Source organism: Buteo buteo, chromosome 1, assembly GCF_964188355.1.
Source record: "Buteo buteo chromosome 1, bButBut1.hap1.1, whole genome shotgun sequence".
In the NCBI taxonomy this organism is placed as follows: domain Eukaryota; kingdom Metazoa; phylum Chordata; class Aves; order Accipitriformes; family Accipitridae; genus Buteo; species Buteo buteo.
Window position 1 is genome coordinate 48980261 of NC_134171.1, and position 20261 is coordinate 49000521.

Below are 20261 nucleotides of genomic sequence, written 5' to 3' on the forward strand. Positions count from 1 at the left end.
TTCCTGCACAGGGTAAATTGACAGGAGGAAATGGAAGAATTTTACAGTATTTTTTTTGCAACATGAATTAATTCTTTGCCAGGGAAAACAATGGGCAAATGCACATGCATTTGAGGGCCTCATGCCCTGGCTAGCTATTAGCTGACAGCAATGAAAACTCCTTGCGAACCCTCACACCTCCATTTTCTGCTTCAGTGGGACAGATTTCTAGTGGAAGAAGGACATGTCCAGGGGGATACAGGAGAGGTTCAGTCAACAGAGGCCTTGAGACCACACTGGTGGTGTCCACTCCAGCAGGAATGGAGGGAAGTAGGTTGGGCAATAAAAGTTGAGTAAGGTCCTCTCAGACTTTTAGAGATTGGAGCAGGACAATAAATAGGTAGAAAGCAGTCTCCTGAGTCTGAAGGCAGAGAAAGAAGAAGAAAGTCCCTGAGGTGAGGCACAGGACAGCATTCAGAAATGAGAATTGGGAAAGAACTGGTTAAAACCAAATAACGAGTGACTGGGTCACTTGCACTCATGGATGAACATACATGCCAGTAAGACCTGTAGTAATTTGCGATGTTACAGGACACTTGGGGCACTGTGTTTGTTGCCAATGGTTCAGAAATTAACTGTTCAGTAAGATAGACCAATGGCATTGCTACATCAGCCAAAACAACACAAAAGCACTGGAGGAAAGAGGCCCAGTAAGCTCATCTCCCCACTACACAATGCAATACAAGTCCTTACAGTGTCTGGGGAGTCACAACATGTTCAGTTCAGTGCTTCCCAAGCAAAGAGCTTGAGCAGACCGTCCAAGCCCTGTCAGAAGAAATAGCCAAACCCGCTGAATGGTGTTTACCAGCCGTTATAAGGCCTTAACAAAAACAGACGAGTCAGCATATCCTTTGACCTAAATCAATGAAACAAAGTGCTTGAGAGAAGCACTGTCCTATCCGCAGTGGACGACATCTTTCCAAGATGAATGCCCAAGTTTTTTCCCCTTTTAGATGCCGCAAATGGTTTTTGGCAGATGCTTCTACACCCAGATGGCGCCAAGTTAACTACTTTTATTATGCCTTTTGGATGGTAATCTTCCCGCAGACTTCCTTTTGGCATCACTACTGCACCCAATATATTCCAAAGGAAATGACAAGGCTACTGCAGCACCTGGAAAGGGATAGTTGCTTGTACAGACAAAGTCCTGGGATATTGCCATTAAGAAGAGAAACATGATAAAAGCCGGCCTAGATTTCCAGAGACACTTGGTATTTGGGTCTAAAATGCAATAAACATTGGGCTAGCTGAACTATTGAGACAACGTGCATGAAAACTAGGCATAAGGGCAGACTGAGAAAAGGTAAATTGGCCCAAGAAAGTAATAAATAAATGCAAACTCCTGAATCTATGTCAAAGTGAAATGAATGCTGGGTTATGAATGGCAATAATATACCCTTGGAATGAACTCCTGGAAAACGAAAGCACCTGATATTTGAACATAATATGAGAATATGTTTTCAACTGAGCGGAAGCCCTACCTGAAGCACACTAGTGCTCCCTTCCTGTAACTACTCGCAGCCTCCTGCTATAACTGCGTTGCAGATTACTGAATTATTGCAACCTGGTCAGACTGGCGGGGCTGCTACATACTGCTCCCGGACATTCGCTGATGATATAAATCACTCTCTGCAGACTGAGGAGTGTCTCATTGTAAAAGAAGCATGTGAAAAATGTATTAAAAAGCTCTTCCAGAGAGTCATTTCAACTTTTGACTGACCACAAACCACTTGTACTCCTGATAAATAGGAAAGACTTGGATCGCGTGCCAGTGACTTGTCAAGCCCTACTTAGGGCTTAATTAGGTACAATCCACAGACATAATACAGTATTGTGCCTGGCACAGCCTTGGTAGTTGGTGGTACCCTGTCTAGATACCTTGCGAATGTGACAGATGTAAGATTATTGCAAATGGCTGAGGAAATTAAAGCTTTATGAGAGAGGTCTGCAAGCCTTAAAACCAATGTCTGATTCATAATTATAACACATCTGACTGGCTACTACCAAAAATGTGGAGCTGCAATATTAGAGTGTGGGAAAAGTGACTGCCTTAAGTACATTAGAAACATACCAATAATAACTGGACTCTCATTCCAGAAAGAAGCAGTGTTTTGGAGCCAACATGGTTATCCCAGCAAAAATATCCCCATGGTACTTCATTAGTGAGAGTTATGAATAAGCCAATATGTTCGTTTAGTGATCTGCTACTGGTAGAAGACATCCTGCTGCCGCAGTGTCCTGCAGACGGCTGAGATACCTGCCTCTCTCCTATAAGTTAGGCACACCAGGTCCTCACGAGCAACCTGCTGACCCAGTCCTTGCCCACTGGGACTCTGCTGTGTTATGGCAGTAGTACTGGAGCATGCAGTGGAGCAACACAACTACATCCCATTTGTTTGGGGTTCTCTTGGTTAGGTTATTATCCTTAACACAATGACTTCTAAACTGGAATGCCCTTACTCAAATGTTTTAAGGCTTAAGCTTTCCAGCAAAGCATTGTACATCTCTATCTGACATTTTCTCTCCCCCGTCCCTCTCCTGGAATTCTTGCTTTCAGCAACCACATCCCTGGTTTTTGATTCCTGGAAAAAATTCTCCTTTCTCATGGTGTCTTGCTTGATCATTAATGTTGACATGCCAAAAGCTTCCCACCGAGATCTTGTTGGCTTTTTTGGCATCCCACTTCTCCACATCTGGTATTTTATATAGCTATCCATAATATTATAATTCTTGTGCCAGCAGCTTGTCCTCTTCATATGCAGACCATATCTCTCACAGATTTCTCCCCAAATGGGTGCCTTCTCTGCTACATTAGCTCCTCCAGCCCCAAACAACCCAGCTGTTTGAAAGCTCTACGTTTTTCAGAAAACATAAATCACCAAGTCCCAAAATATCTGACAACCTTATACATAACAAAATTCATGAACAGAAAGTAACGCACTCATAACTTGTGATTGAAGGCCAATGAAAATGACACAAGAAACCTTCCTTTCCCCCATGCTGTTGCAGCTTAAGTAGCATCCAGAAACTTCCTAATGACTGATGCCCACAGAAACAGGAATTGATGCTATTTGTCAATGAATTATCAGAATTACTTTATATTTATGTTAAAGTGAGCTTCCATTTGTAGACCTTAAAGTGATACTGCACACCAGTCCCTTACAAATCAGGAGAAAAACCCAACAATCTCTGTATCTCAGGTTATATGCCATCCTTTGTCCACATCATAAAAATTTGCCTTGAAAGGCTGATGAAAACTACAAGACAGGGATAAAAGAGGGATCCCAGAACAGAGGAACACCATCAAGGGGCCATAGCAATCTTCTTCCATATTCATCAATAATACAAAATATCTTAATCTATAGAAGGCAATTGGATATGATCATAACCACCTGCTCTTATTCAAAATAAGATAAAAATTAACATTTATAGGCAACTTAACGTTCACACTCATTCTACAAAAATTTTGCTCATAGATAGTCTCATTTCATTCTGTGTCTTTCATGCTGGTATTTTCTGATCCTGTAATTTCTGTCCAGCCTGTTAGCGCTAGATTGAACCAAGCTACCAGTAACAGCTACTCAAAACTAGTAAACTAATACTTTTACTCTTATCCCACCCTCTCTATGATGGTTATATGCTATCTCCTATATTATCTCACACTGCATGTTGTCCTACCAGAAAAATTTATTCACAGGTCTACAGCTGTCAGAGTGACAAGTCTATGATTTGTGAGACCTTACAGTGAAAGTGATTTTTTTTTTCCCATTGTCAGTGTTAAAAGCAAAATCAGGTAAGTTTTCTGGCCAAACATCACAATCAAAAAACCCCCACCACCCCAAACAAAAAAAAAAACCACAGAGCCCCAACCCACAAAGCAAGCAGCTAATGAGTCTTACAACAGAATTATCATTAAAAAGTCACAAACAGAAAGAAAAACTTCATCAAATGTTTGAAAAATTCAGCAGAGACTGCTCCCAGCCTTTGTCAGGAATTGCTCAACACTAGAGCAGGTCAAGCTCTGGAAAGCAGAAGTCTTTTATCTCCAGGCATGTGCACAGCTACCTGCATTTTAAGATGCCTAAAGAGTGAAGTGTCCAACTTATACCTGGGCTTTTCTGGGAGTCAGGAAGTAGGTCTTTTCTTACCTGTCTCTTGGAAGAAGGAAGAGGATTCTTCTCGCGGAAGAAGATTCTTCTTGCGGGAGGCAGTTAAGCACAGGACAGACTGTCCAGAGAGGCTGCAGCATCCCTGCTCCCTGAGAGATGCAAAGCTTCACCAAACAAGGCCATGGGTAACCTCATCTAATTGTCAAGTCAGCTCTGCTTTCAGCATGGGGTTGGAGCAGATGACCTTCAAACATCCTTTCCAATCTATGTTTTTCTATAGTTTGATGATTCTAATCACTCACTAAATAAAAAATTAAATATTCTGCCAATGAAATGGTTCTGACATGTTTCTTCTGTGATAAACTGCACCTCTGCTTTCACCACGTTGAGATAGCAACATGACAGCTACTGATGGTTCTGTTTTGCTTACAGGAAAACATTTATACTTATGCAAAAATGCTGTTCCCATCATTTTAGCATCTGTGTGCTATTTGGACAGGTTTTATTGGTGGAACTGTGATAAATGCCAGTGCTTGCTTCACCAAAACCTTAAATTAAGTCGTAAGTTGTAAGGATATGCTTATCCCTGCATTCTCCTGCATATTGCTTCCTTGTTTCATAGGCGGAGAACTAAGGGACAAAGGAAGCCTGTGGAGAGGTCGGCAGCTGAACCTTTCCTCCTGAATCTCAGTCCATTGATTTCAAAACTCTATGGGCATATATAGTCTATGGGCAACTTCTTCCAGTACATAAGAGTTTCTTGTCGTCGACAACAGCTGATCTAAAGTATTCAATGGCAAAAATATACTGTCATCCAAACTGCTTCTGGTTCACAGCTTAGTTCTTGTTTTTTATAGCACATTTTGAAATAGGACACAACTGTATGCATTTACTTTGGTTGCTGCTTTATAAAGACACCTCTGTGAAGGAAGAATGTCCCTTTCATTACAGGCCACTGGAAGACCCAATTATCTCCGAGATTTCTTAGCTGCTGGGGGCAAGGATGAGACTGAAAACACAGACAGCATCAGGTGTACACTGACCCTGGGGACTGTGCCAAAGCATCCAAACTGTGCACCCACGCTGCTTCCAGATGTTCAGCGCCAGCACACCCCCAGGGAAGAGCTAGGCTGCTGTGCCATGAGTCTTACACCTTTCCTGCCTCTCCCCATAGGGTCTCTGGTCCCCATGGCACACATCTTGCATCCTGTAGACCCCAGTGACCTCTGCTTATCTGCAGAATTTGTAGAAATTTCTGGGTTTTGTAGCCAGCCATTATTTTTGTTTGACTCTTGCAGCAGTTGCTAATAACCTCAGCATTACCTTTCCCAGCTGTCGCACAAGCTATATGCTCTAAAATGTTAACCATTTCAATAAGAAGGATATCCCAAGGACACAGATGTTGAGCAAGTATCTAACTGCTTAGGTTTCTACTGGACTACAGAGGTTGTTTTTTGCTAAACTGCCAAAAGCAGAACAACAAAACTGCTTGCCAGATCCTGCTCACTTTCTGTGCAAGTCCCTCTTCATCTGTCAGAGACTGCTCAGCTCCAGTCAGGACAGGGTAGAAGAAACTGGCCCTTCTCTTCAAACATGATTACCCCATGGGGGTATGTACGTATGTCCCACCCTGAATGTGTCACACCCTCTGTCACACCACTGACCATTGATATACTCATTCAGGTGAAATGCCAGTGCTCAAAACCAGTAAAGTCCCTAACTACCCTTGCGGCAGTGGAAGCAAAGTTTCCAAATACTTGCAGGGCAAAGATGGGTGTTTCCAAGGGCATGTATGGCAGTCATGTTCCCAACTGGCTGTTGTGCTTGAAAAAAATCTGTCTTGCATGTGTGAGCAGCTGGGGCAGGGCATGATCTCCCTCCAGGGACATCCTCTCTTTGTATTGTTTTCCCTTTTTAAGAGTACAAGTGTTGGGCAGCCGCCTGCAACTGTTGCTGTGTAGGATGAAATGAAATATAGTGTTATTAATAAAAGAAAAAAATAAGTCGCACAATAGCAAGCTTTAGTTAGGTTTCTGAAAAAGGAAGAGCAAAGAAGCAGTTCTCCTCACATCTCTAAGGCGTTCTGGGGTGAATATTTAGCTCGTATAGCTCTAAGGAGCTTGGCAACATATACCTAATTTCCAGTGGGACAGGCAGAAGGGCCAGTGAGAAGGGATGCTGACAGGCTAGGAATGGAGTAGCAATGTGGTATTTTAACAAAGATGAAAAGTGTTGCTCTACATCTGAGAGCAGCTTTGTTAATGCAGTTGCATTTCTCAGGCCACATAGCTGAAGCATCAGTGGGTTTGGCTGTGTCACCTTGGTATAAGCAAAGCTTGATGAAATGTGAGTAATTTTTAAAAGAAAGCATTTCTGTGGGTTTGATTCTCTGTTTTGTGGTCATTGTCTTGGAAGGAACGTTAGTCATTTTGGGCTTTTGCACTTGCATTAAAAAAAAAAGGTTAAAAAAAAAAAAAGGTGGGAGAAACAGAAGGTTTTAGCGATGGCTACAAGCTCGCTGGGGGCCCACAGCCAGAGTCTTGCTGACCCACAGGGACACCTGGCCTGCTGGTGACCAGCTGTGTGGGGACAAGGGGACTGCCTGCCCTGGAGCTCGGTGCTGGCTGCCCTGCTTTTCCACCTCCTCCCAGCCAGGAGCTGAGCCAAGGGTGAAGCCTCTGCTCAGCTCCCACGCCTGAAGGAGCCCAGGAGGGCATATGTTCGCTGCCCCCACCCCGCATCAGGGGTAGGCAGTCTCCCTCCCATGCAAACCTGGGTGCTGGGAATGGGTAGGATGAGCAGGAGACAGTGGAAATCAGCCAGCGCACGGCAGTGAGACAAGCACTTAAGGTCTAACCAACATCTACGCCCTGTTGAAGGAAGGCACCTACCTCCATCTGGGTTCCATGTCTGTCCTTCCCCCTCTTAGAGCTGGTCCATAGATTGGTCCTGTACAACCCACTTTTGTCCAGAAGAGTTGACCACCGAGCAGGATGGGGAGACTCATCATTCCTCAGTCCAAATGAAAACAACCCTCTGCCACCCTGCAGATGCATCTGCCCTAGGGTTAAGGGCCTGGCAGCTCCCACCTGTGGCCATACCTGGCAGAAACTCACCTTTGAGCTTGCAGAAGTCTGTCAAATCCAAGGCGTTTCAAGAGCCTGGGTATCTTGGACCCTGAAAGCTGTGGGGAGGTTTCCAACAAAATTCTGATTTGCTGAAAAATTTCCGACCAATCCTAAGCGTGAGCTGTGTAGCTCTAAGTTGAGAAAAATAAAAAAAAATTAGCATGGTCTTATTTGGTTTGTAATTGTAGGTCAGTTACAGTTATCTGCTCTAAACAAATATTTTCCTTTGTAAAAGTTCTTGAACAATAAAAAGATGCCTCTATCCCCCCCAATGCAGTGTAAGTGGGATCTGTAACATGTATTATGCCATTTGCTACATTCCAGAAATAATTTTCCAACAGCCTTGAAACAGAATAGGTGCAGTGCATATAAACAAACAGAAAGCTCTTTGGGGCTTGATCTTTAAAGTTTTACCTTCCAATTCTTCCTGCAAAGTGGTATCTCTGGCTCTGGTGTTCCTGCAATAGACGTGCAAAAATTCATATAGTTAGCTTTGTAACTGCCCTAAGCCATGGTTTTGATTCTCATGTGAGCCTTGGCTTGTTGATCCTTGGTTTTAAAAAGTCTGCTGGGCTATACTTTTCTGACAGGTTGAAGGCTCACAACAGAATCATTTTAAAGGGCATGATTGCTTCATGGCGCTTGGATTTGTCTCACAATAACACAACACCTTTCCACAAAGACAGCAGGAATGACAGCGTCTGTCCTCTATACCCTGCATGTCCTGAGCATGGCTCTGCTGAGCGAGAGATGCCTGAAATATCTATGGAGTATAAGATCCTGAAGCAAAGACCGCACTCATCCATAGCTCAGGTGAAATCGTTGGTGGCACTGATAGCTTCTTTTCTGTACTGTTGCATCCACCTTAGTTGCCGGTGGTGAAAGCTGTGGGCTAAGGCAGGAGCAACCACGGCTCTCTGTCCAGAGCCAGAGCAAGGGCCACCCCAGACTGAAGACGTCAGTCCAAGATTTAGGTCTCACTATACGCTAAGAGAGAGGTTTCTGTCGTGCCATGGTGGTTCTTTACGCGCTCTATCCATAGGCTTAGGAAGCTGTCCCAATCAAGCAGCTGCACCCACAGCAGCAATAGAGGGAACGCGGCTGTCACAAGTCAGTCACAATTATTCACAATTTTTTCTCAGTCCTTAAGGTGGAAAGAGATCGAGGAAATCAGTGAAAGGTATGAATAGGCCCATTTCAGTTACTTTTCTCAGGTTTCCTCTCTGCATCTGCCTTTTGCTTACTGCAGATACTTTGATAGCAAGCCACAGAAAACACCATGGCAAGTACTTCACCAGTACTGGGGAAACTCTCAAGGGAGGGGAGAAGAAATAGGTACAAAATTGTTACTCTTTTTGCTCTCTGTGTTTATTTATTTTGGACCCATTGGGCTAGACCGCAACTAAAACTTTATGAACCTAATAAAATTCCCAACATTCTCAGACATGGGTCGTGATGTTTATATATTAGGCAGAATACAAAGGTGTATTTATGAGGAGATTGGAAGTACTTAGAGATGCTTGAGCTCAGGCAAGGCATAAAGCACACTTAAGAAATGTTTTCAAACTTAGCACAGGTACAATCGAGCTAACTAGTGCTCTTCCCACCTGGGAAGATGAAGATAAACCACATGGCACATCAAAATCAGAAGCGTTTTGGAAATGCTGTGAACGTCATCACAAAACCGTCCCACCTCCTCACAGGTGGTGGAGTACAGGGCAACTTAATTATTTTTCAATAGATGTTATTTATTTATTTGCCTAGTTCTGCTATGGCTAAAATACGAGCTCTTTCATTTTGGTAGTGGTGGTAATGATACACACTAATAAAGAGAGGAAGGTTACAAGAGTAAACATCTCTTTTCCCTTCTGTCCTCATAAAACACACAGTATTCCCTGATTCAATAACCAAGTTATACTGTCTGACTCAAGTCGAGGGATAATGGGTCTTGGCAACAGATTAGGCTTTCCATCTTTATAAATAAGAAAAAGCTAGAGGGAATATACGCTGGGATTTATTTCTGCCAGGAGCAAATAAACAGTTCTGTCAATACACAGATATCCCACTTCCCCACTTCACCCATCCCTCTCTTGTCTTTGGCCATCACCACCCCACCCCCCAGGAAAAAAAAAAAAAAAAAAAAGAAAGGTTATGTGTTCATTCTCCTCCTGTCACGCATGATTTTTTTACTGATTTCAGCATTAACTTTTTTGGATACTTCCTGTCACTGGAAGACCTCTCCCTCTCCCTCCCCACAAGAACAGCATACGTTTTCAATTTAGATTATGTTCCCAGCAGATGTTGCAGGACGTGAAGGCCTTGCTTTCTCTTTCATTAAAAAGGCACTTGTAATACGTTTTATTGTCTTGGACAGAAAAAAACATGTATTGCAATGTTCAAAAATCAGTCAATGTGATTTCATAATCTCTATCTTAAAAAAATAATAATTGGTTAACAGGAAAAAAAAACCAAACAAGGCCTGTGTTGAATATATAGCCCTGAAGAGTATTTGTAAGCTTCCCTCCACAGGACCCTATGGAAGGAAAGGTTTAATATCTCAGGGACAACTCTCCAATTCTAATTCCCAGTCATTCCAAGAAACACTTCTTGTTATTTTCATAATATTTTGCATGAAAATTTGGAGTACTCATCAGTGCCTTTGGCTCGCCACATGGCACTCCAGGTCATCCTGGGTGCATATGGCTTTATGTGAAGTTAGACCTGTTAACACAAACCCTTCTGTTCTCAAGACATGACACCGACGTCCTGCAAGGAGCCTGAGGTCTGGGTTAGAGTGTAACGTCCAGATACACACTTGGGTGTTTGCTGCTGGCTGGTGGCCTGGCCAGGGCCACATCACCCATATCCTTCTTGCAGCAGGAGGACTAGCTTGAAGAGGACCAGAGCACCCAAAACCTCAGTGCTTTGAACTGTCCTAAGAAAGATGGACCAGAGCAAGTGAGCTCCTGTCACCCAAGAGTAAGGCTTGAAAGGAAAAGAATTAGGCAGGCTGCATTAAAAAAACCCAAGGAAATCTAATCAGAAACTCAATATACCAGAAAACGGTATGCTACGGTCTCTGAAGATTCCCTTTAAAAATCTTTAAGCCCATGCACGCTAGGAAATTGCTGTTGGTAGTCTGTAGGATGCTTGCAGTGTCACAGAACCATCTTTTGTCTGGTTTTGCAAATACCTACTGCTAAGCACATATATATATATTTGTGTGTATGTGTATGCATCTGTGTGTGTATACTTCACATACACTCATATTTACTTATTCTATCCTTTGTGTCGAAACTAGGAACAAAATGAGGTTATACCCTACGGCAAAACATACACAAACATGATGCAGAATCACCAGAGCTGCCAAAAAATCCCCGCTGTAAAGAGAAGATTAAGTCTTACAAAATGGAGAGCAAACCACAAGTTTCATACAGAAAGCTTGTTTCCCATACAGTTAGATTTTATCATTCCATCGTTTCTTCCTGTATTATGGAAGCAATTGTTTTTTACTAAAGCGTAGGTATGTCAGAGCCAGAAGCAATGGTTCATCTAAACCTACATTTGTGACAGTAAGTAATACAGACAAATTGATATCTCAGCATCTATTTCCAGCCACATAAATCCAGCCAGTGGCTATCTCTCAGGTTTCCTCATTTTCCATAAATTTGTCTATCTTCCCTTGAGCTGATGTGTACCGCTTTTTATTGCTGACCTTGGAAATTGCTCCATAATTTAAAAATTCTTTGTGTAATAGAAATCCAGCTTGAATTATAACTGACGTTGGTTGTTTCCACCTGGTGTATTGGGTTTCCTGATTACACCCACTAACTTTCAACTTCTTCCTTTCTGTAAGCACTTACAGAAAGCACTTACTGCTTTAGGTGGCTGGTGGTACCCCGCAACCAGCAAGGAGAGATTGGAGGCAATTTTGCACTGCGCTTGCCTCCTCCTGGCCATGGGCTGCTGAGTGTGGGTGCTGTCCCCGTGGTGGGTCAGTGCAGGATGGGTCCTGCCTTCCTGCCTGCTCGTGGCTCCCAGTAAGCAGCAGCAGTGCTTAGTGCTCAGCAGCATCCTGCTCATCCCCGAAGCCCCCAGAATCACTCCCCAGTGGTTTGGTTCCTGTACATTGACTTCTTTCCAACCTGGGAGCTTTCTAGGCAAGGGAAACCCAGCAAGGGACACACCGAGCTCTGGTCAGCCGAAGAAATGGTCTCATTTTGACTGGGCGCTTGCCACCGCAGCAGGGGGGGGCCTTCTGGGCCAGCATCTGTGCCCTATGGGGCATACCATAGCCACGTTCTGCAAGCCGGAAGGGATGTAGTGTCCAGACGATTGCAAGTGCGGGGCTGTCCCAGCAAAATTACTTCTTGCCATAATTTTCCAATTCACCAAGAAGCAGACGTTTCCTCAAATCCAGGGGAAGGCCTGGCTCTCGGCTGGCAGCACCGAGCTCCTGAGCCACGCAGGCACCAGCGGCCAGCGGCATCCCCCTGACATTGGGAGCACTTGGGATTTCAGCTGCTGGGACTCCAGGCCCTGCAACCCTCAGCTTAGACTCACTTTCCTTTCTGCAAATAACCTGTTTCATTTTATTTTATTTTCATTATTAATCACAGCAAAACCAAGCCTGAAAATCCCCCCCCGCAGTGTAACAAGCCCTCTCCGCACCACTCGCGGTACCTGGCTGTCATAATCACCTTCAGCGGGCTGCATCCTGCTGTCACCGGAGCAGGGCTGCCCAGCACTGGTCCCAGTGAGCGCATGGCAAGCGGTCAGAGATGGAGCTGGCGTCCTTCACCCACACTGCCGCCGGGGTCTGCCTGCACACCGAGGGACACCGTCCTGGAGGAGGGAGCCAGGTGGGCTTCTCCCACCCTTGTGGCATTGGAGGACATGGACAGCAAAACTGAACTCAGTGCAGCAGGAGCAACCTCAGCCCCTCAGCACTGGCCCGCTGCAGACCCACCAGCACCTCAGGTGGAAAAGCAGCCAGAGAGCAGAGCTAGAATGTGTCAATGCAGTGAGAGATGAGATTTAAATAATCTGTGTCAGACCACTTACAAATTTCAGCTTGTAATAAATGATCAATGTGCAGACTAAAATATTCCCACTCCGGGGATTCCTTTTTTTTTAGGTTGAAATTTTTCCTTCTTCTCTAAATGCCAGTCGTTTATAGCCCAGGAATTAGCATTTTCTGATATTTCTCTATGCTTTTTCAGGCTGTGTGTTGCTGTGCACAGCCAACCTTCTGTCTTTTCTTTCACACTCCTCACACTTCTTGGCACTGACACCTCAAAATAACTATTGCTGCTACCCACGGGCTCACCTCTGCACGATGAAACAGTAGCACAAAGCAATTGGCAATGCTCATTCTGCACGCTTTTCACGAAAAAAAACCCAACCCAAACACCCAGCCCTTGTCCCCTCTGCCACTGCCAGGCAGAGCAGCATCAGCCCCAAGGGCAGGCTGGGTCGCACGAGCCTGGATGGGGCAGACGGCCCCAAGCAGCAAAGGGGGACGGTGAAGACAGCAGCCGAGGGGCTCAGGAGCACAGCGCGGAGTGAGAGCAGCCATATGCCGGGACAAGGAGAGGCAGCCCGAGCCACGGGGATGGCCATCCTTCCTTCTCCAGGTCTGGGGAAGAACCTGCAGGAGGGCAGCCTGGTGCAGGGACTGGGACAGTGGGAAGGCAAAAGGTTATCCTGAGGATACAGCGGCTCCTCGTGGGCAGAACATCTGAATTGAGTGTATAAACATCCCATGCTTCCCAGCATGGCTTTAAATTAAAATAAACCTGTTTTGTAACACTGCCAGAGAAAGGCTGACTGAGAAATTTATAGTCCAAAGTATCCAGGAATTCACTCTCTATTAATCTGTGAGCATTTATTAAAAATATAAAAATGAAATTAAAATGGCCATATTAGGAACATTTGATGCCCTTTGTGGACATGTATCTTTTATTTTCAGGACAAAATTTCTTTTCTTCCAAGAAATCTGATGAATTCAGAGGTGGGAACTTGCTGAAATCATCTGCAATGCTATTGTATAGCACTGCTTTTGCTCGCTGTTAAGTAATATTCTGTAGTTTCTCCGTTACCTCAAGAGGCTGAGTTGACTGGCCTGGGTTAAGCCAAAAAGCCAAAAATAGAAATAGAAAGCCACAAAATATTGTAACAGATATTCAAAAATCATAAATCTGTAATCAGCAAAGCAGAGAACCTCTGTTAACATCTTTTTCACGTAAAAAAACTATTTGTTGAGGCATGCAAATAAAAAGAGTTAATGAGACCAATTTAAAAAGTAGCTTTTGCAAGCCCAAGAGTTTTGGATTACTTGTATAAATATCCAGATTGCTGAAAGCTGGGCTTTTCTTAGGAATCCCTTAACCTTTTGACATCTCTATCCCGCGCACTTACATCCCTATGAGCTGCATTGGTCCTGCCTGAGAGGGGCAGCCTTCCCGAGGGACCAGTCACGCATTTTCCATGAGCCGGCCCCCACACAAAAAGCAGCTCTAATCCCAGAAGCAGGGACCATCGGCCACCAAGCGTGGACCTCCGCTGGGAGCCAGCCATGCCGTGCCAGGCTGCTGGGGACCAGCACCAGGGTGGGCAGCACACCCAAAAAGTGTCGGGGAGCAGGGTGCTGTCCTCCAGCACGGGGAGAAGGTGCAGGCTGTACGAATGCCATGGAGACTTGGACACGCGCGCCTTGTCCTGTCTTTCTAGCATGCAGCAAAACAGCTGGAAGGGGCACCGGCATTCACTTTGGCCACAGCTTTTTAGCACAGTTTCGCACTGCTCTTATAATTGGATCAATAAAATAAATTGGCCACACTGATGTCAAAATCTTCATGTGCTTCTTTTTTCTGAGAAATTCAACTGCTCACTGAAAATGAATGACAGGAGAAAAGCTTTACCATGTGCATTGCTCTGTATGAAAAATCATCAATGTTTGGTCTCGGTTTGGATTGTTTTTTAATACTGCCCACAAGATGTTATCACTTTGATATTTTTTTATTATTATTACTACTTTAATTTCTAAGCTGGTGCATCTTCCAGCTACTCCTAAGCATGTTCTGTGGTCTTGCCCTAGGGTACAAGATTTCACCTCTTTCCTGGTCTTTTAGGGACTATCGAACATATAGAAACTATGAAATAATTAACCTGTAGATCAATCTCTTCTCGCAAGTGCATGATGAGGTAAGCTGGTAAACTCAGAAACATGTGAATGGTTCTTAAAAGATAAATATGTCTTTCTGTGTGACATATACTTGACAAATACCCAGCATGTCTGAAAAAAATGGCTTTATAGATGCTTCCATATGAATCCAGAAGTTTACCTTTAGACTCCTGTTTTTCAATTTGCTGCAACACATGTTCACCCTGAGAGTTACACAGCATCTAACACTACCGCAGTCTTGGCAGAAAAATCCTTGTTGATACTTATATCACTGTAAAATCCATTCATGCTGAGTGAATTAATTAATTACTAAGCTGACAGTTTTTAAGATGGCACAAGATAAAACCAACCAAAAAAGCCAAACATAAAAAGCCAAATATAATCACAACATCATCGAAATGTTAAAATAAGAATGGGATAATGTTTGCAGTGTTGAACCTTGGCCCTTGGATGAGTTTCTTAGTATGAGATTTCAAAACGCATTGGCACCTACAGATTCATACAGGTTTCTCGCAATGCTTTTCAACATGCATATCAGCCTGTCCCAGTAGTCTAAAACCTCTCAGACCAACTCTGGAAACTATTTAGCACCTGAATCCCATTTATTTCCACACAAACGTCTCAGTTCCTTAATCATAATTGGGAAAACTGTACTTCTCTGCCTCTCAGGAATTATTTAATAAATTCTACATAAGATTCTGAAGTCCGTTAGATATGATGGCAAAGGGAGAGCCCAGAGATATCCTGGACAGATCAAAGTGAAATGAGGAATTAAGTGAGGGAGATCAGCAGTGACAAGATGAGCTTTGCTTTGGCTCCTGGAAATAGATAGACGGATAGACAGCATATAAACACACTACTAAAAGTCTCAAATTACAATCCATAATTTGTAAAACACAGCTAACAGCATTTTCAGTGTGCATACTGAAACAGACTCAAAATTATTCCTGACACTGAAATTTTCCTTAGTGCCACTTATGAGCTATCAAATTATTTCCATTATTCACTGGAAGAGAAAAATAGCAAAACTCAGAAATTCATACCAGAAGTTATATTTATGGAAATACTGTCTAATTTTTGGAGAAAACACTTTGTACCAGGTCATCGGTTCAAGACAGATGGCCTCATAAACCTCTCACCAATGCATAAAACCTAAGGTTCTATTTGATGGGTTCCAGGAACTGCATTTCACACAGATGACTTGAGTGCTGCAGCAGAGAAGCAGAGGCCATTTACTGCCTAGCAATGGGATGTGAGCTGAATACACCCATCACCTGCGCATGATGCAGGGTGAGACCAAAACGGAGAGCGACCAAGAGCTGCTGTCCCCACGGATGTGCCACGCCATGGCACGCTGCCAATGGTGAACTGCAGATCCATGAACTCCTAGACTTCTTATATCATTTTTTTGCCTTTTGCTCACCTACAAGGACTGAGTGGTGATGCTGAAACAAAAGCCCAGGGAAGCACCACGCTTCGTGGCATGCTATGCAGCAGAGCCTGAATTTATATACCTGGCCCTGTCTGGTTCTTCAAACATTCGGAGGCATCCCTTCTCTATTATTAACATACACGGTAAAAGCATCAGACTTTGCACGACGTACACTCATTTACTAGCATTTTACAAGGGAACACTGTTTACTTAGGTCGACGTATCCACAGCTGAAATATTTACTCATATCTAAGAGATAGACAAGCTACACAGTGTTGAAAGTTTATCAGTCTTTTCCAGCTTCATACTATTTTGGACATAGCAGTAAACAAGTATCACTCCCTGTGCCTCCACTCATAAAAGCGTAGCAGAAGGCATGGTATAAATAAATGTGGCTACCATATGGCACATTGCTTTTGCCATTGCGAAGCAGGCACAACAAGCATTCTGTCATCTGTCTGATTTGGAAACCTCCCTATTATTTAACAATATCTGGTGTGCACTAATTTTGCACATAAAAAATAATCTCACACTATGAGACATCACTCTAAGTTCTAAAAAAGAAAGCACACGTATATGTGAGAGGGAGGGAGAGGGAGAGAGATCTTTCCACATGTGAACAAATTACTGCCAACAGGGCTTCAAGGGGTACGCTGTAATTTTAAACTGGGAAGAGTGTGAGGGTTTTGCTAATATTTCACTCACGTAAGTGATTCTGCTATTTTGATGCAGAGAAATTATGTAGCTGGAGCTTGCTACTTGTTTACTCATTGGTTTAGAAATATCCTGGTGTTGCTATAGATCAGCTGCCACTGGAAGGCATTAATGATGTTAATGTTTCCTTCTTTAAATAAACATAAAACTAGTATGTACACTTGTCCAATTGGTACCACTCAACCACTTTTTTAATATATACTACTTGAATCCAGCAATTTTGCTAATGATCTCTCCATTTTGCTACGGAAAAATTCCTTAAAGTAACTTTTTTGCTGAAAATGTTTCTCAGCATGCAGTTACAGCCTTACTAAAATTAAGTTATAGGTGGGATTGATGACATTGCCTGTTACTGACTTCATTTGAATCTTCCTTGTATTCCCTACCTTTAGATGCTTACAAATGCCCAGGCTGAAATCCCCGATGTTACAAATCTGCTTGAGGTTTAATTACTGAAAAAATGCCTGGAAACCCTCTCTGAACAAGTACAGCTTGCAGATGCTGAGGGATGCCCTGCCCCAGGTTCACCTTGCTCTTGCTCAGCAACTCTGCCCACAGCTGGGATGTAACAGGACCATGCAACCATGCACCTGCGCTGGTCTCCAGGAGCCTGGTCTCCCCTGCCCTTCTGGCGCTTCTTGCTGGACTCGGGCACTGAGAAGAAGGAATCCACCAGGCTTCAAAGCAGAGGAGCACAGCTGGAAGGAGAAAGTCCAGAAGGAAATATTTCCAGACAAGTAGCCTGCAGGAAGAAGGTGGTAGGGAAGTAAAGCCAGGAAAATATGCACAGAAGTCTCTGTTCAAAACGTGTTACTGAGGTTTCCCCAGAAACACTGCTGAGGACGTACAGAATTAAAATCATCCATGCTATTTAATTTTGGCTTTTGCAAGTAAATCTTCCAGGGACAGAAGGGCCCTGAATGCCATCACCACACGGTACATTTTTCTCTGTCTCAACACGCAGGGCAGATAGCACTACCTGATGAGCAGCGATAGCAAAATATCTTGATCTTCACTGTCTACAAGCACCACTGGGCTTCTGCACCTGAGCAAGGAGAAGCAAGCAGACGTCTGAGCAGGATGCCAGAGCTCTCTGAGGATGGGGACAGGCTGATTGCCAGTGTTCTCCCCAGGCTTCTGCTGGCAGCGGCGAAATAGTGAACTCAGAAATTTTGCTGTTTTGCAGATCCTCAGGGCAGTTATGGGCCTTTCTCCCAGTCCTGACTCAACCCCTTGTTCTTCAGCTTGTTTTCATCCAGGACTGTTTCTTCCATCTCCTTGGCCAGACCCTTCAGGCTACCTCAAGCCAGCAGTGCCCACCTTCTGGGTGCAGACCTAAGGTCCTGGGGTCATGGGCATGGCTGCCAACCCAGCCTCTGCTGGACAACCAATCCACCCTCTCCGCGTCTACTCCCTCTCCAGCCTACTATTCCTTGCACCCTCCCCTCCGAGGCACTCCTGGTCTCACCTGCCTCCCATTTAGCCCTTGTTCTCTTGGGTCACCTCCTTGCACAAGAGTTTCCAGCTCCTGCCTACGCCAGTGGTGGGTGGGTGGGTGGCTGTCTGCATGCTGCCATGGCTGAATACTTCTTGCAGAACACAGAAAGGAGAAGAAATGTCAGGACATGTATTTCTATTAAAGCAATGAGTATATGAGATAGACAGAGACTATGGTTTTGTGGCTGTAGGATATACATGCCAAGCTTTGCTCTTCCAGATGGTAACCGTGTATATTTTTTTTTCATCAGGGAGATGCTCTCTCATGATGGCAACATGAAAGATGGCAGACAACCAGACAACTGGGTGGAAATTCAGTGTGGGATCTCAGGGATACTCCAGAAGGCTTTATGAGTTCAGAGTCGCGAATACCATAAATGTTACTGCAAGTGGCCCACTGACACATATTTGAAGTAGTCAGAAAAATTATTTCCCCACAGTGGCTTGTGACTCATTCCGTAGCCATTGCTGTGCTAGGCAGAAGAGTGCTCTTGCAAGGCTGTACAAGCCTTGGTAGGAGTGACATTTTTTTAGATGAAATTGTCAGGACTCCCTAGCTTAGAGAGGGTACCACCATCCTTCCCCATTGTCTGTTTCTTTGTACACTGGACACTGTCAGATGCATGCACTTTCATCTGCCGATTTTTAAGCACTCTTGGCTTTGAGACATCTTTATTCTGTTTTAATCAGTAGATACTTTACCAGATATAATTATGACCTGAAACCCCTATGTTTCTGCTAACATTGTTTGAAAAGGAACTTGAGTATCTGCAGTGTGGGGGGTTTTGGTTTTAGCTTTCTCTCTTCTCAGTGATTATCAGGCTATTTCACATTTGCCCAGGATTCCACTAAAATACTTGTAAATGCCCCTCCTTGTCCCTGAATTGCTTTGCCTTGCCTAGCTTTAACTCATCATGGCTTTTAACTCTCATTTTTTCCTGCTAGCAGTAACTTAGAGAATGTTCTTGTGTAGCTGCCACCTCTGTTTTCCATTTCCAGAACAGTTCATTTGTTAACCTCAGATTTTTTGAGCAGTCCCTTGTGAAGCCACATTGGCTTTTTTACTTGTTCTTTGCATATCTTTTTTCAGAGGAATTTTAATCTGTTGCACCCTAAATTCAGATTTCTTTTTAGAATTCTCCAGCTTGTTTGCACACCCTTGGATCTGAGGTACTTCGCATTGTATCCAGCCCACTAAGACCCTGATTTAACTAAGCAGTTAAGGATGTGCTTAATTTAAAGAATGTGTATAATCCTATCCCTGTTCAACAGAACACATATATCAATGGCTGTGCCAATGGGACAAAAGCACATGCTGAAAGTTACTGTAAATTTGTAAAAACTTCTATTCCTGAAATCTAATCCTCCAGTACTACTGCAGCACCTTCTGGCTCCTAAACAGTTTTTCTCAATTAAACAAAAGGAGATTTGCAATACTCTGTTGTTTTCATCCTTTCCTTTTCATAGGACTTTGAGGTTTTTAGGTCACAGCAGTTTTTTACATCCTCTAGAGAGAAGTAACAGCATGTTTTACTATATTGGGATGACAAGCCATCATGCTCTTGAAAAGCAAGAGACCCCTTATTCAGAGTAAGCAAAATAAAGCAGACTTTTTAGACCTCCAATTTCTGACTGGTAGGATTTACATTTGTGGAGAAATCTGCAGATATCAGCTGCGAAGGCTTAAGCTTACATGTCTCCCTACAGGGCTCAGGCTGAGAGGCTGCACAGAGCCCATATGCACTCAGGCCAGGCTTTAGCTTGTATCTCTAGTTAGGTGACTTTTTACCCTCTTGCAGAAAGTGACACCTACCATGCACACAGAAGTGTATTTCCATGAGATGAAGGAGCAGGGAGAGGCTTCCCACTTCCTGGGGTAATTTGTCCCTTTCTCATCATGAGAGTCAAATGAACCATCCTGGAAGAGCGAAGCTGTGATTCACTAGTATAGTACTGTCCTGGTGAATTTCTGTTTTCACCTCAAGCTTCTAAAAATAGTCATTTTTGCTCTAGTAGCCAAATGCAAATCAAAAAGAAATGGAAAGAAAGTGACGTGACCGAGCAGCAAATCCTTTTACCAGTCAGCTTTGCATTATAAATTAAAGCTGACAAAGTAAAGATAATGCTTAAAAACTTTGCACCTTGAGGCAATCAAG

At 43.7% G+C, this 20261-nt stretch overlaps 1 long non-coding RNA gene across 2 annotated transcripts in view; it reads right to left on the bottom strand.

The window, feature by feature from the left end:
- Nucleotides 1-5869: 5869 nt before the first annotated feature.
- Nucleotides 5870-20261, bottom strand: part of LOC142031814 (uncharacterized) — a 68808-nt gene continuing 54416 nt past the window's right edge. For both annotated transcript variants that reach the window (XR_012650612.1, XR_012650613.1), the window contains 4 exons: nt 7691-7734; nt 7265-7407; nt 7040-7109; nt 5870-6101 (listed from right to left, as the gene is read on the bottom strand). This is a non-coding gene — a long non-coding RNA (uncharacterized LOC142031814). The remainder of the gene's footprint in view (nt 6102-7039; nt 7110-7264; nt 7408-7690; nt 7735-20261) is intronic.